Source organism: Clinocottus analis, unplaced genomic scaffold (assembly GCF_023055335.1).
Source record: "Clinocottus analis isolate CAN_PGR_092001 unplaced genomic scaffold, fCliAna1.0.p SCAF_8, whole genome shotgun sequence".
NCBI classification, from domain to species: Eukaryota; Metazoa; Chordata; class Actinopteri; order Perciformes; family Cottidae; genus Clinocottus; species Clinocottus analis.
In genome coordinates this window covers 9,217,184-9,231,637 of record NW_027176240.1, presented here as the reverse complement: position 1 = coordinate 9,231,637, position 14,454 = coordinate 9,217,184, and the positions used below count along the sequence as shown (strand labels likewise).

Here is a 14,454-nt window from a genome sequence, read left to right as displayed (position 1 = left end):
GATGTCATAACAAAGATTGATACGGTCCTCCATATTTAAAATAATTCCTTCCAAAGTCCGACTACAAATGACTCTGTTGTGTCAAATGGAGAGGAATGCAGGAATACAGGAATGAAGAGGAATACAACAAGTTCAAACATCTCTAAAGAATAAGGTCACATACCTTATTCTACAACAAAACTAACATAAAGTAGCCACCAGAGGTCTAAAGACAGTAAGTCAGTGTCCACCAGTCTCTTTCTTTCCAAATGTGCACACTAACTCATCCATTCGGAGGCTTAAACACTGAAGGAGCTTTTCTCACATATCCGCAAAGACCCTTTTTCCTCCTCAACATGTTTTCTTTTATGCAAAAAGGGGAGACTATTTCTATCTACTATTGATGTCAGTTAGAGATTTCTTAGTACAAGCAAACGATAAATCAGCATCTGCTACTGAATGATCATCCTGTAGGTGTTGCTCTCTAACTCACGTTGTGCTCTGAGCTCTCTGGAGTGGGCTGAGCATTAAGAGAATGTCCCAGTGGGGGCTGATGAAGTATCAAATTATTAACATTTTCTTGGTGCAGGCTTTATGTGCTGCATGTCAATTGCTCTGTGGAGCAGGAGCTGCCTCCTCTTCTCAGTCTGTCTCACCATCCATACATCAGCAGGACTGAGTCACACAGAGAGATAGTGTGGGAGTGAAAGGATCATCGGAGGATGGGGATGACTGGATCCCTACCGCTGCATTATAGGGTGGACAGGTTATTACTGCAGCAACATCGGTGGTGGAAGATAGATGATATGGTTCTACTCCTCCTGAGAGTAACCTAAGACACAACAAAAAGCAGTTGCCACATAAGGTTTCATATTGATGGCAAACACCTTCCCACTGCGCTGTGCAGATCCTGAAAGGTGAATGATTGAGTTTCAGCTCGTGTAGGCAGGCCTGTATTATACGCTTCATATTTTCATCCTTTTTGACCGTCCTATGACTCCTCTGGCAGTATCAGACACGGTCCTAGATTATAGTCTCAAGTTCGTTCGTCAATATGCTGTTGTCACTCGTGTCATGTTTGCGCTTCTAATTGAGAGAGGAGTCAGCACATGGGGGACCATCTGCTAAGCCAGGTTTCAGATCCGTTTACCCCCGCTGGGATTCTGTTTCCTGGGATGGGACGGCAACGCAGTGTCCCTAAAACACATCGCTTCTACCAGCTCAAAGTTTCCATGAGATCATTAGGGGACGGTCGCAGGTGATGTAACAGGTACAGGAAGGAAGTGAGGGAGACAATGTATTGCATGAGAGTGCAGGTGACGGTGAGATATGGAGGAAAAGGTAGTGGGAGGAAATAAAAGCAAGAGGAAAATTCTGGATTCCTGTAAAAGCTGAAATCTACTTGACTTGACATCTTGTGTTGAACCATCTAACAAAGTCTAGCTTGCTTGTGACTAAATTGTGGAGACATTTTTTTTTTAGCTTTGTTACTGAAGCTCTCTCATATCCATGGCAAGGTGCTAATTAAATGGTTTATGGGCCTGTCTCTGCCTCCAGGCCTAAATTGCATCAGTATTGACTTCAAAGGCTCAGTGCATCAAAGAAGCAGTACGACTTTGCTCCCTTTCTCCTCTCCTGTCCTGAAACACATTTTTTACATCTAAACTTCTTACCTGTACATCCTGCAGGCAGGGCGCAGCTGTATTTGACTGCATGCAGAACAGCACGTGCTTGCATGAGTAATGTGTAGCGTACTGTTTGTGAGTGCTTGCTTGCCCATTGTTATTATTATGTGAATTACACACGGCAGCACTTCATGTTGCGGTCAGGCACAGTCATAAGACCTTGACTGGTAAACAGCGGCAACCAAGCTGAAAATGACATGATCTGTTTATTTACTTTGTCTTTTGAGTAATACTGCCCACCAAACGCAGGGGAGAGCTCCGTCATGGGGCTACTTGGATGAAGTAATGAAAGCATAAAACTCCCTCTGACAAAGGGCCTAAAAGGGTCAAGCCATCCTAGCCTCTGAAGACTGAATGATGGTTTGGTTTCGTGATCCCCTTTTATTGCTTTGCTGCTGCTGGATGTGTCTCTCTGGCATTGCATTCACAGTAATTCCCACAAGTGGTGTATCACCGTGGCAACATCACATCTCTTATGCACAAGAATGAGCTTTGTGCCGTCTGTCTGTGTGTCTGTCTGTGTGTCTGTCTGTCTGTGTGTCTGTCTGTCTGTCTGTCTGTCTGTCTGTCTGTGTGTCTGTCTGTCTGTCTGTGTGTCTGTCTGTCTGTTTGTGTGTCTGTCTGTGTGTCTGTGTGTCTGTCTGTGTGTCTGTCTGTGTGTCTGTCTGTGTGTCTGTCTGTCTGTCTGTCTGTCTGTGTGTCTGTCTGACTGTCTGTCTGTCTGTCTGTGTGTCTGTCTGTCTGTCTGTGTGTCTGTCTGTCTGTCTGTCTGTGTGTCTGTCTGTGTGTCTGTCTGTCTGTCTGTGTGTCTGTGTGTCTGTCTGTCTGTGTGTCTGTCTGTGTGTGTGTCTGTCTGTCTGTCTGTCTGTCTGTCTGTCTGTCTGTCTGTCTGTCTGTCTGTCTGTCTGTGTGTCTGTGTGTCTGTCTGTCTGTGTGTCTGTCTGTCTGTGTGTCTGTCTGTCTGTGTGTCTGTCTGTCTGTCTGTCTCGGTTTGTCTCTGTTTGTCTCTCTCTCGTTGGCATCAGATAGCTTAAAGTTCAAAACTCCAGCGATACCTGTAGTGTATACTAAACATCTCAGCGACAGTAAAACCAAAACAATCTACATAAGAAATGTGTTTTTTTGTAATTTATCATTGTTCAACAAATTCAAGTGACATATATAAGACAATGCAAGTGTTTGTATAGCACATTTCAACAACGAGGCGATTTTAAAGTGCTTCACATCAAAGCATCAAAACATAATGCAAAAGAAAACAAGATTTAAAAACAATTATGAACATTCATTTAAACATTAAAAACAGTCAAAAAGCAAAAAATCTAATAAAAGTTAAAGTGCAGTTTAAGAAATGAAATGCAGCAGTGAGATGCAGAAATTGATTAATATCCCTGAATTTGGTTCAATTAAAGGAAACAGCAAACAGAAAAGTTTGCTGTTGCCTCTAATGTTCTTAAATAAGAATATGAATTATGACTAAAACGGCAGTATTGTGCTGATGATCGCGGAGAAAATGCTAATTTGTGTTGGGCATGGACCGACAACGTAATTTGTCAATTAAAAGACTTGTTGGGTAATTTGGATGAACTGAACCTTCAGGATTTGAATTAATTACTCAACAAGCACTTAAGGCCTTGAACTTTTTTGAAAGAAAGAAAGGTATTTAAATATAATATATACAATATTAGGTATTATTTTCTATTCATATGTTTTTATATTATCTTTTTTACTCATATTTATTCCTGCAGTCATTTAAGCAACTGTTTTTGCAGTGATATTGGAATCTTAAAATGATCCACAGAGAAAGAATCATGAGCCGTTTTACTTTTAAACTATGTAGAGTGAGTCCATAATGAACGAGGACTCAATCAGATGCCACGCCACAAAAGGCAACAAAGCCTCTCCCTTGTCCGTAATCAGACTGTTGCTTGTTTAGGCAAGAAAGAGCTCGAGTAAATACAGTTTTAAATTAGTAAAAATAGTTTTGCAGGCATAGTTCCTACTTGAAGTGAAGGACACTTCCAACAGCTTTACCAGAAGTCCCATTTGAACCTTGTAAGAAATGTAGGTGCTTGCGATGTGGGTGCATACAGCAGCTTTGTGTGCCACTTTCAATCATACATTAAAATGGAGAGGTGGATTGTAAAACGCTTGTGACTGATATTAAACCTATAAAATCCTCAGTCTCAGGGGAACGGGCTGCCTTTCAGGCAGCAAGCAGCTGAACTCGTCACTGGCAAGTGTGTGGGGTATTGAATATTGATGTGGGTGTCACTGCTGGTCAACGATCAATCAAACCAGCAGACTATCATCAGAGGAAAGGTGAGAGGTTGAGCGGATCGACACTAAAGTGGAGTTTGGCTCATTGTCTCCTTAGTAAGGGTCAGAGCTCTGTGAGAAACCACACAATAGGTTTATTGACTTGATGTTTATTCAACGTGAAAAAATGTATTTAAAATGGACTTAATGTAACTGAATAAAATCCTTTACTTTCTGTTTCTGTTGGAGGTGGATTAGCTTTTGCCACGGAGACTCTTAGTTATCTACTGAGTGAATAACTGAATGACTTAAGAGGAATTAATAATGTATACCCCAAAAGCCAAAGGAACAGAAACCCTTTGCAACTCACCCCTCTTTCCTTTCTCTGTCATATCTCAAACTACAGAAGTATACCAAGGGCCCGGTAAGTAAGACTGGAATTGAATATACAATATGTTGGCTTTGTTTCAAATAATATAAGAGGGGACTTCAGCTCATTGCAGTCGAAATGGGCTAGTTTAGTGAAAGCAATTGCCAAAAGGTTTAATGTGACACCTTCGCCCCTCTTGCTGACGGGTGAAGGTATTGTGTTAAGGTCATTCATGGCAGGTTCCAGGCATCCACCCACCTTATTGACTGAGCTGGACAGCTGTGCGTAGGGTTTGATCTGATGTGGCAGAGAGCAAACAGAGGAGGATATACCGAGATGCTGCTATTCTCCCCTTTACTCATAGCCTGCCAACAAACACAGAATACTAATAAAGCTCTTCCTATCCTGCGGATCCCGGTCTCATGTTTCACCTTGCTGTGAGCGAGCGTTCTGTCTTATCAGGACCCATACATTGTTAGCGAGCGAAAGTGGGCTTCTGCACGGGTGATAAACTTCTCATTAACCTTCAGGAAATTAAACGAAACCTTGATTTAATTAGATAAAGATCATGTCACCTCTGCGTCTCCTCCGAGATGAAACCTACTGTATGCGCCATCAGGGAGGGGGTGTGTGGTGTGTGTGTGTGTGTGTGTGTGTGTGTGTGTGGGGGGGGGGGGGCGTAGGGAAGGAGGGTGTATCTTCGAAGGTTATTTTTTTTTAAAAAGGAAAAAGAAAACCGGATGCGATGGAGCGACATTGTTTATCATTTAGATGGTAGTCGATCCATTTGCTTCATTGGGAAGGAAGGTGAAGCTTTTTAATTCCATATTTGGCAGCGCGTGGCTGTACCTTACACAACGCAGCCAAATGCAGAATGACAGTATTTGGAGGAGGATGAAAGTTTCTGTCGAATTCTACAATATAAATCAGACAAAGTAATTGCTCTGCATTCATTGTAATATAAATGGCGTTGGTGTGATAAAGTTGTGATATAATTAACTATGGCAGGGATGATTTATGGTATGATTCAAGGCACATAATGGAATTGTGTAGCAGTAACTGGTGCCTGGACAACAATGTAGTGACCTGAATACATTATAACACGCAGAGCAGATGGAGAATAAGCCACTTAAACACAATCTTTTAGTATTCACACAGCGAACTACCAATTCTCCAAATGTTTTATACTTTAGATAGAGTGCTCATTTCTCATTGTTCTGAAGGGAAATTGCACCGGTTAAATACATTTCAAGCTGGCTATCGGTTGATGCATGGCACAATTACATTCCTGATATTATGGAGATTATGTGAGAAAAGTGTTTACAAACCATAGTAAATTGAAAACATTGAGCATAAGTAAATCACCATATGATCAATAATCAATCATTATATTGACTCATTATTATGACGAACACAGATGATGCCTTTAGAGGATGAAAGTAGGAATTACACATTATTCTTTCAAACCATGTTCTTTCCTGTGCTGTCCATCACACACTGCATCCTCTACATTTATGCATGTAGTAGCACGGGCGGTGGGTACAAGTCACAGTGTCCCTCGACGGCTCCCCACAAAACCTGGCAAATTCCCTGCAGATTTGTTTTTCATTCATGGGCTAGCTTGTGAACAAACACCTTAAGAACAGCCCCACTCAGTGTCATGTTGTTGTCAGGCTGAAAGGGAGTGGAAGAGAAAGAGGAGAGGACATTTTGAGGAGTCTATCCGAGGCCATGGGGTGAATGAATTGCCAAAAGTAGGAGACTTTTTTAGAGGTGATACATTTTAACAAACTGTATTTATAAAAGTATGAATTGGCAATTAGCTCACAAGTATCACACACTTTATTGATGTAATGTTGACACATTGTTTGTTTTGACGCTGATAGTGTAACACAACATTATTTAGTAAAACCTACAACTTTTGTGTTTCAAAACTCATTAAAGTGAAAATTCTTCTTTATCTAATCTTTCTTAATTAAGAACAGTTCTTATCTTTTAAAGGTTCAATAGTAAGGGTTGTTAATGGCCCAGAACCAATGCTATACTGGTGCCTGTCGCTTCTCATATTAGTCTACTTAAATGTCAGAGTATTCACCACCTCAGGGATGATCATGGTGAGAACATGGCAGTGCTGGATTTAGTATGTTTTCACATCTCCTGTTGACATAGTTAATATCTACAGAGTAAATCTATCCACCACGGTGAATGCTGTTCTTCTTTTGACTCTGAAATACTTGTCGTCATATTGCTTTTACCCTAAAAGGTCCAAAATCATAACACTTACAAATGTAGCCTCCTCCTTTCACTAAATTGAGAAGTGCTGCAAAAATAATATGCAAATTCACAAATGACCAAATCAAGTTACTTTCTTCAGATAATACCACTCGAGCCATATTATAGCAGAGAGAACATAGTGGTGGGCTCTTAAAACAGTTAAATGATGACAAAGCATAATTCACCTATGGAAGTAAAAGATTATAAACCAAAAGTGATCTGATCCTAATCCAGCAGGCTGAGTCTTAAAGGCTCTGACAGTACAACACATGTACTGGAACTGGGAGCCCTTATGTTGGAAGGCTTTTAATAGCGAGACATCTCAACCTCACACATCTTTCATTGTTATATTCTTCTTCTTTTTAGAATTGTGTTGTATTTTCAGCAGTGAAAAACACAATTGAGCCAGGGTGCTGGAGGCTGAACTCGTCATGTTTTCAGGCTCAGTTGTGGGCAGTACCCTGAGGTATGGGAACAAGTTTGTGGACCTGTGATATCAAGCACTGAAACGCCACACTTCACCCAGAGTCTGTGGTGTTATGTCACAGAGAGCCTCCACTGAACTCCCACGTTAAATCTTTCATACATGGCTCTTTCGCCACTGAGTTAGCGTCGCTGTAACAGCTGAACAGCTGAACAGTCATATTCAAATGATGGTGATGTCCACCAATCACACTGTACACATGCATAATGTCCATTGTGGTGGCAGCAGCTTTCTATAAAGTCCCAATTTTGTAGTCTGCACATATACTGCAGTTTTCAAAAGGAATAATTTATGAGCTTAGGATCTTGGGTGGAGAATGGTTATGGATGCATATGAGTTGAAAAATGTTCCCCTCTTTGCAGGCTGGTCACATCCTCTCATCTTCTCTGCACTGACATAATCCCAGTTGGGGTCCTCCTTTCTGTCTCACGCACAAAAGCACACACACACACAAACGTTGAAGACATACACACACGATAAAACGCACACTCACATAAAAAGAGGTGGGGACATGTGCACAGACGCGCACACGCTGTGGCATTTAAGCTCTTGCTGTGCCTTAGAGGACATGCTCTAATATTCTCCATCCCTCCACTCTTTCTCTTCAGAGGCTCTCTCACTCGCTCTCATTCTGTCTCAGCCACAAGCCATTTTCTGCCACCTATCAAGGCTCCTCATGTCCCATAGGAGAGCTATCTCTAATTGTCGCTCATCCCTCCATCTCCTGCCATCATCAACTCCATCTTTCTGTCACCTCTATCTCCTTCTCTCCATCTCTTTTGTCCTTTTTGGAATTCTCGATGAACATTCAAGGTCACCGTCACACTCTCGGTCCTTCTGGAAGGATGCCATCAGACACAGGATGCTGTGGAGGAAGGGAGACCTTCCCTTCTAGGACCCAAAGCGTGTTGTACATCTCGCACGGTCTGTTCGGATTGTTTGATGCAGCAGTGACACAAATCTCAATTTGTGGAGAAATGGCAAAAATATTTGTATTTCATATTTTTTTGAATTAATGATACCATAGAAAAAAACCATGAGAGGGGATTTTTCAGACAGGTTGTCCTGTCCCTCTGGAACAAATCCCCACAGGCCTCCTCTTCATCTCCCACAGACAGCTGCTCATTTTAGGAGCTGTCATTCTGTCAGACCTGAGAGGCTTTCCTTCATGCCGACCCCCTCCCCACCATCTACCCCGTCAATCAATGTTTCTGTTGCCTAGGTACGACAATATGTGGGCATATCACTCATGAAGGCCACGAGGGTTAAATGGAGCCATTTACCGAGAGCGCTGCGGCATCAGTGGTTCGGTTTTGATTTATGATATTGTATTTCTTTTCAGAGATGGAAAAATATAAATTGTAGGGGCCTGCCAGTTTACTTGCAAAAATTTCTTGTTCTGTAAAATTAAATTAAGCACTGAATTCTGTCTGAAGGGTGAGGTATGATTGTAAAACTTTCCATACTTAGCAATTGGTAGCAATGCAAATGAATTTGTGTATTTTTCCCCTTTTTATGTATTTTTCCAATGGTAGAGCTACAATAAAAATTATTTTCATTATTGATTAATCCATTGTTTATTTTCTCAACTAAGTCATTCATCTTTTGGTCTACAAAATGTCAGAAAATACTGAATACTGCTCATCACAATTTCCCAAAGCTCAATTTCTTTAATTGTCTTATTTTGGACAACCAACTGAATATTTAGAGCACAATTAAGATTAAGGAAACTTACATTTGAAAAGTTAGAATTTACAAGGTAACATCAAATCATTGCAGCATTGCAGTTTTTTTTTTAGTACATATTTGTCGTCAGGCATCAAAAAACATGCAAACTATCACATTAGCCATCACTGTCTGCTGGTTGTGGCTTGTTGGTTTGCACCTGTCCTGTTGACAATCCCAAAGTTCATTTTAAGCATAGTCAGCGTTTTAAAAGTGTTACATTTCACACTAAGTGTTTTTTCACACATCCAAAGCAGGCGTAGTCCCAGTAGTATCGCCTTTTGAGTTTTGCAGTGTCGTGTTGACCTACATGACTAGTTTTATTCAACACAAACTCTGTTAGAGACACAGTTGCCTTTTCCACTTTTTGGATAAAAGTGCATTCTAAATGCATTCTGTCTGCACAACAGTTTTATAGTTTTCTACGTTTCCATCAAAACACAATCACAGGCAATTATTTACAGCTGAATTAATCCCTATGGACTTAAAGAGGAAAGTATTTTGGGCTCCCTGTCATGGTCATCGTGGCTGACGGGAGCAGGAAGTGAGTGACAGGAAGTTACTGCGATGCAGGGACATGAGGAAAATAGGAAGTGGCTTCTATATTGCTCAGAGCAATTATTAGTCATGACAGCAACATTATGAACAGTGAAAATGTATAATTTTTTTTTATATAACTACACCCTAGGCCATTTAACGATGATGTTTGTGATGATCATCTGTTATAAATCACATTATCTGTAACTAAAGAAGAACAATGTTTCCACGGTGACAGGGGGCTGTCACCGTGGTGCAGAGTTAGCGGGGCTCACAGCTCAGTCGAAGAAACTGTTCCTGAGCCTGCTGGTCCTGGAACGGAGGTTTCTGTAGCGCCTCCCAGAGGGTAGGAGGGCAAACAGTCCGTGGCTGGGGTGAGAGGGGCTGTGCGCTCTCCGCAGGCAACGCTTGAGGTGGATGGACTCAATGGAGTGGAGTACCGGTGATGCGTTGGCCGGTTTTCACCTCCCTCTGCAGAGCTTTCCGGTCTGACGCAGAGCAGTTGCCGTACCAAACTGTGATGCAGTTTGTAAGGATGCTCTCGATGGTGGAACGGTAGAAATTCACCAGTATTGGAGGCATACATACAGTATAACGTTCCTCTACTGATCCTCAGCCGGTCTCTCGAGACGCAGTCACTGCATGACCTTGAGTGGCAACACAAAAGGAGCAGACTGTAGCAGGGCCGGGCAGAAGAAGAGATAAATGGCGGTTCTAAATACTATTGAGGTGGCACATTTCATTACAGAAGGATAACGAATGTAGTCATTTTGTCCTGCGTCTTTTTTCTCTGTCATTTTTAGATCTTACACTCTTCCCCATTAGACTCACGGAAATGACTGTGAGTCAACAGTGGATTTGACACCGATGCACAACTCACTCCGGCCTCAGCTTCTATTCTGTTTTTTTTTTTTTGTCTTTTGCTCTTATTACCATTCATGAATCGTATATATATTTTGTTACAGTTCAGTTTAGGTTGAACACAAGCGCAGACACAGGGATGGCAAGGTAGGAATGAATTTTATGAGAGGAAGCCCAGGTGCTGGAAGCCACGCCCACAGCTGACATACGCACACACACACACACACACACACACACACACACACACATGTGCACACGCACACACACACACACACATATGGGAAAAAAAAGAAAAACTACTGGAGTCACTGCCGAGCCGTGACATATTTCAAGTCTGTAGACAGTCAAACATGCTAAATGATTCTTCTTGTCTATTTTATTTGTAAACATAGAGACAATGTTTAATTAGAGGCGTTCAATTTTAATGGAGATTGCCATAAGCATTCATGTCATTGGAAATCTGTTCAGAAGCTACCTTTCAGCAGACTTTCCAGTATTCTAGAAAAGAAATCTCTTCTTTTTCTTAAATATATTTAGAAATAACATATATCCACGCTCCAGACTTGTGTATATTTATTATTAATCCCCGACGAATAACGTCGATAATTATCGTCCAACTGGAAAGAATGCTCTCGTATGAATTGGTATGCCTGTGGCGCGTCTGTTCGACGGCTCTGTAAGTATCAGGAGTCTGTGTTGAGCTATGCAGCGTGTGACTGGAATACAGAGCGTGTTATTCCGACAGACTGTCAGATAATTCCTACACATTCAGAGTCCGTCTCGAGCCCGCTGCCATTTGAAGCGGAGGGAAAGGGAAGATCACGATGTGTGCTGATATTTGGATGTATGCCATCAACGTTTAATGTAGGTTTCATGTGACATTTCCACCGGTGAGAGCTCAGTCGCTCACCTCCTGCAGTGACACGTGACTCTGTCTCTCTTTGTGTCTCAGTCTGCATTGACGCTAGACCCATCTCCAATAAGTATTAGTTTCAGTACAAGTATGTTTTATTAAAGCAAAAACTTGAATGCAAATGTTTTTGCAGCAAGTGAAATGTTATAGAGTTGTGGCAGCTTTCTGTTTTATTGCCGAGAAGCATATTGAATATGGACTAATATTGACGGCAGCTCTTTTCATTTGTTTGAAACCTGCAGATGTATGTTTAGGGATTAAAGCCAAAGGAAAGCAGAGACAGTACATTGGGTTAGCCAGCACTTTCCTTGGCTGTGGACTTCTGAAATCCTTCTTGGCTGAGGCATCAATCGAACATTTTGGAGCTCCTCTTCCTGGCTAACCGAGGGAGCCAGGCCAGATTAATGAACCAGCTTATCCCGATGCCATACAGTACTGTTAGGCATTCTTGACTTTCCACCGAGGATTCCCGCTCATGTAATCTTAGGGAACCCATCAGGTTTCTTGGAAAGTATTTATTTCAGTGTTTGACAGAAAAAACTAGCTCAGATTTCACACATGCCTACAAGGATATTTAGTAGTGAGATAAGTAGTTTTGGATTTTGTGATAGTTGTGACACTACAACCTTGCAGAAACCATTGCTGCTTGTTTGAAGGCAAAGTCCATGGAGAATTACACACAGAACATAGAAACTGAGTGTTACATGATCTAACTTTTTACAACATGGGATCTTTAACTGAGAGTTCTGTCCTCCATCTTGACTGAGACACAAGGCTTTGGGTCGCTACTTTCTTGACCTAGTAGTCCTAAATATGAAGCGATTATTCCGCACGCTGTCAGCCCACATCACCTATCTGTGAGACGAGGCTTTCTCCTGGTTAAGGGTGCACTTAAGAGACTGAGGATGTCTCGAGACAGGATCCTTTGTTGAAAGTGGAAGTCTTGTCAGACATTCTGACTGAAGTTTTAGGGCACTTCACATAATATACGAGCTCTCAAAATGATTTAGACTGCCAAATAAAGTGTCAGACTTCCACATGTGTTGCTAGCCGACATGTAAGTCATTGCATGTTATTATGCGTTAACGGTGTCATGTGAGAGCTGCCACATTTAGCCTACTTGCAATATGGGAACTTGAAACCCGCACACATTGAAGTGCACTCCATACACACACACACACACACACACGCACACACACACACACACACACACACACACACACACACACACACACACACAGACACACACACACAATTTGTCACTGCCCTCCTTTACACTTCCACTCTTCCAGTATGGCTGTTAAAGTGCACCTCGGAAAACAACTGACAGATTAAGCTTTGCACTTTAAATATAGAAAGAGATAAGCCAAAGAAAACCTACACGGCTATTAACGAGAAAACGTAGACATCAAGTCCGAATGCTGCTCCTTTGACATGATGCCGACCAGTTTGTCTACACTGTCTCACTCGTGTCATCTTACTACATGTGAATCATTAATCTGCATACTGTATAAACAGCCCCATTAAGTCATTTACAACTACTACAGATGCAGCAACAGCTATACTTAGCAATCCTTTTTTTCATTTTCTCACTTCCTTTTGTCGGCGGAGGGAATGCCCCTCTGCCATTACCATTCTTGTAGATTGTGGGTTTGAGGTCGACAGCTAGCCCTCGTAGACATTGTGAGTGGTAGACATAGAGTGAGTGTGTGAGAGAGGGAGAAAGGGTGGGGGGATTGAATGGAGGGGTGGACCAGCTTTCACAGCTGAATAACTGGGTCAGTTTAAGATGATGACGCTTCTTATCTCCTCAGCTCATCGCTGGGTGTTCACTGTTCACTGCACAGCTTTTCATCAACTAACCACTGCTCAGCTATACATTGCTCTGATCTCTTCTCTGTGCTCCCTTTCTCCCTTTCTCTTTCTCAACCCTTATGACCCTGTTAGTACCACAAGCACTAGCTTCCAGGAAATGTCATTGGATGCATTGTCTGCACATAATATTTCAGGGCAATGCTTGAAATGGGGCTTCTCAATGAGAGAAGGTCTGACGATGTCACAGAAAAAGACAGGTTCACAGATAACGTCCTATTTATTTCATGCATTCTTCTACCTTGACAAAACCTGGTGTCTACAATAGCTACAATGCAACATCAACCACCTCTGTCTGAGTCCACACCTCCAGATATTTTTCATTTTCAAATGAGCAGTCTTCAGCTAGTTCGGTGTTTGCTCTGCACCTTCAAAAAAAGTACTATCTCAATATAAGCATTCTATGCCGTTTAATTATGAATACCGGTGCTCTTCTTGGTGGCAAGACCTGACCTTTGCAGCTTTCAAGCGCTGTGATTGGCCAGGAGTCCATGCCTGCCGAGGTACTGGTAACTTGATTTTTTCCGTCCTATCCTAACTCCAACTACTCAAGGTCAGTTCTTGACGCCAATCAGTCGGCTCGGCCTTTCTCAGGTGTGCAGGGTCGGTTTTGCCAAGGTGAGCAGTGGGATAAATGCTACGATGCCATCTTAAGGGAAACAATACATACTTGTATTCCTGTATGGACAGGGCATTGTTTGGATCAGCTAATGTCCTCTAGTCAACTGGCTCCCTTTCTAATCAGACGAGTGGAGGTTTTTCATTGGAAAATACTGATGTTATCGTAGAGTTTCAGCTTGAGCCTCCTTCCCATCTCCTTTGTGTAGAACATCATTGACTTGCAAGATTATTCTGATGTTGGACAACCATGTGGCCAGAATTGCCATCGTCCTCCATTCAAACAGCAAACTATTTAAAATGCATGTGTTTTTGTTTTTTTTTACTTAATACTTCACATTTTACATCACAATGCATAGGATCAATCCAAAGGACCATCACAAAGTAATCAAGGTCCTATCATTAATAATAAATGGCGCAATCATCAGGGACAGTGGGCTCCTATTGTGAGGTGGCTGAATGGCAGAAATTATCCCTGCAGGGGTGGAACTGATGTGCATGGCTGCGCTGGTTAGCTGTTGCGTATAAGATGTTCATGATAACGGAAAACAATGTCATTATTATTTACGAAAGGACTAAATTTGAACATATATTTTTTCTGTTTTGTCTGTCCTACTTTGCACTATAGTAACAGCTAATAATAGTTGTAGATAATTGTACTGTTATGCTACAGTATGTTATACAAATTAAAAACTTTTTTAACCTAGAAAATTAGTTGCCTAGTTTTCTGATATTTAGTTAATTTTATTGTGCCCTATTAAACAATATAAAGGTAACAGAGACAAATAATATCACATTGCAGCAAGCCCACTGGGCTATATGATAGTACAATTCATAATATTATACAGAACACAACATTTATATACATAAGATATGACTA

At 41.6% G+C, this 14,454-nt stretch overlaps 1 protein-coding gene across 12 annotated transcripts in view; it reads left to right on the top strand.

Moving 5' to 3' along the window:
* kcnma1a (potassium large conductance calcium-activated channel, subfamily M, alpha member 1a) overlaps positions 1-14,454 on the top strand; it is a 125,988-nt gene that overhangs the window by 39,231 nt on the left and 72,303 nt on the right. The gene's annotated exons all lie outside the window — the stretch shown is intronic.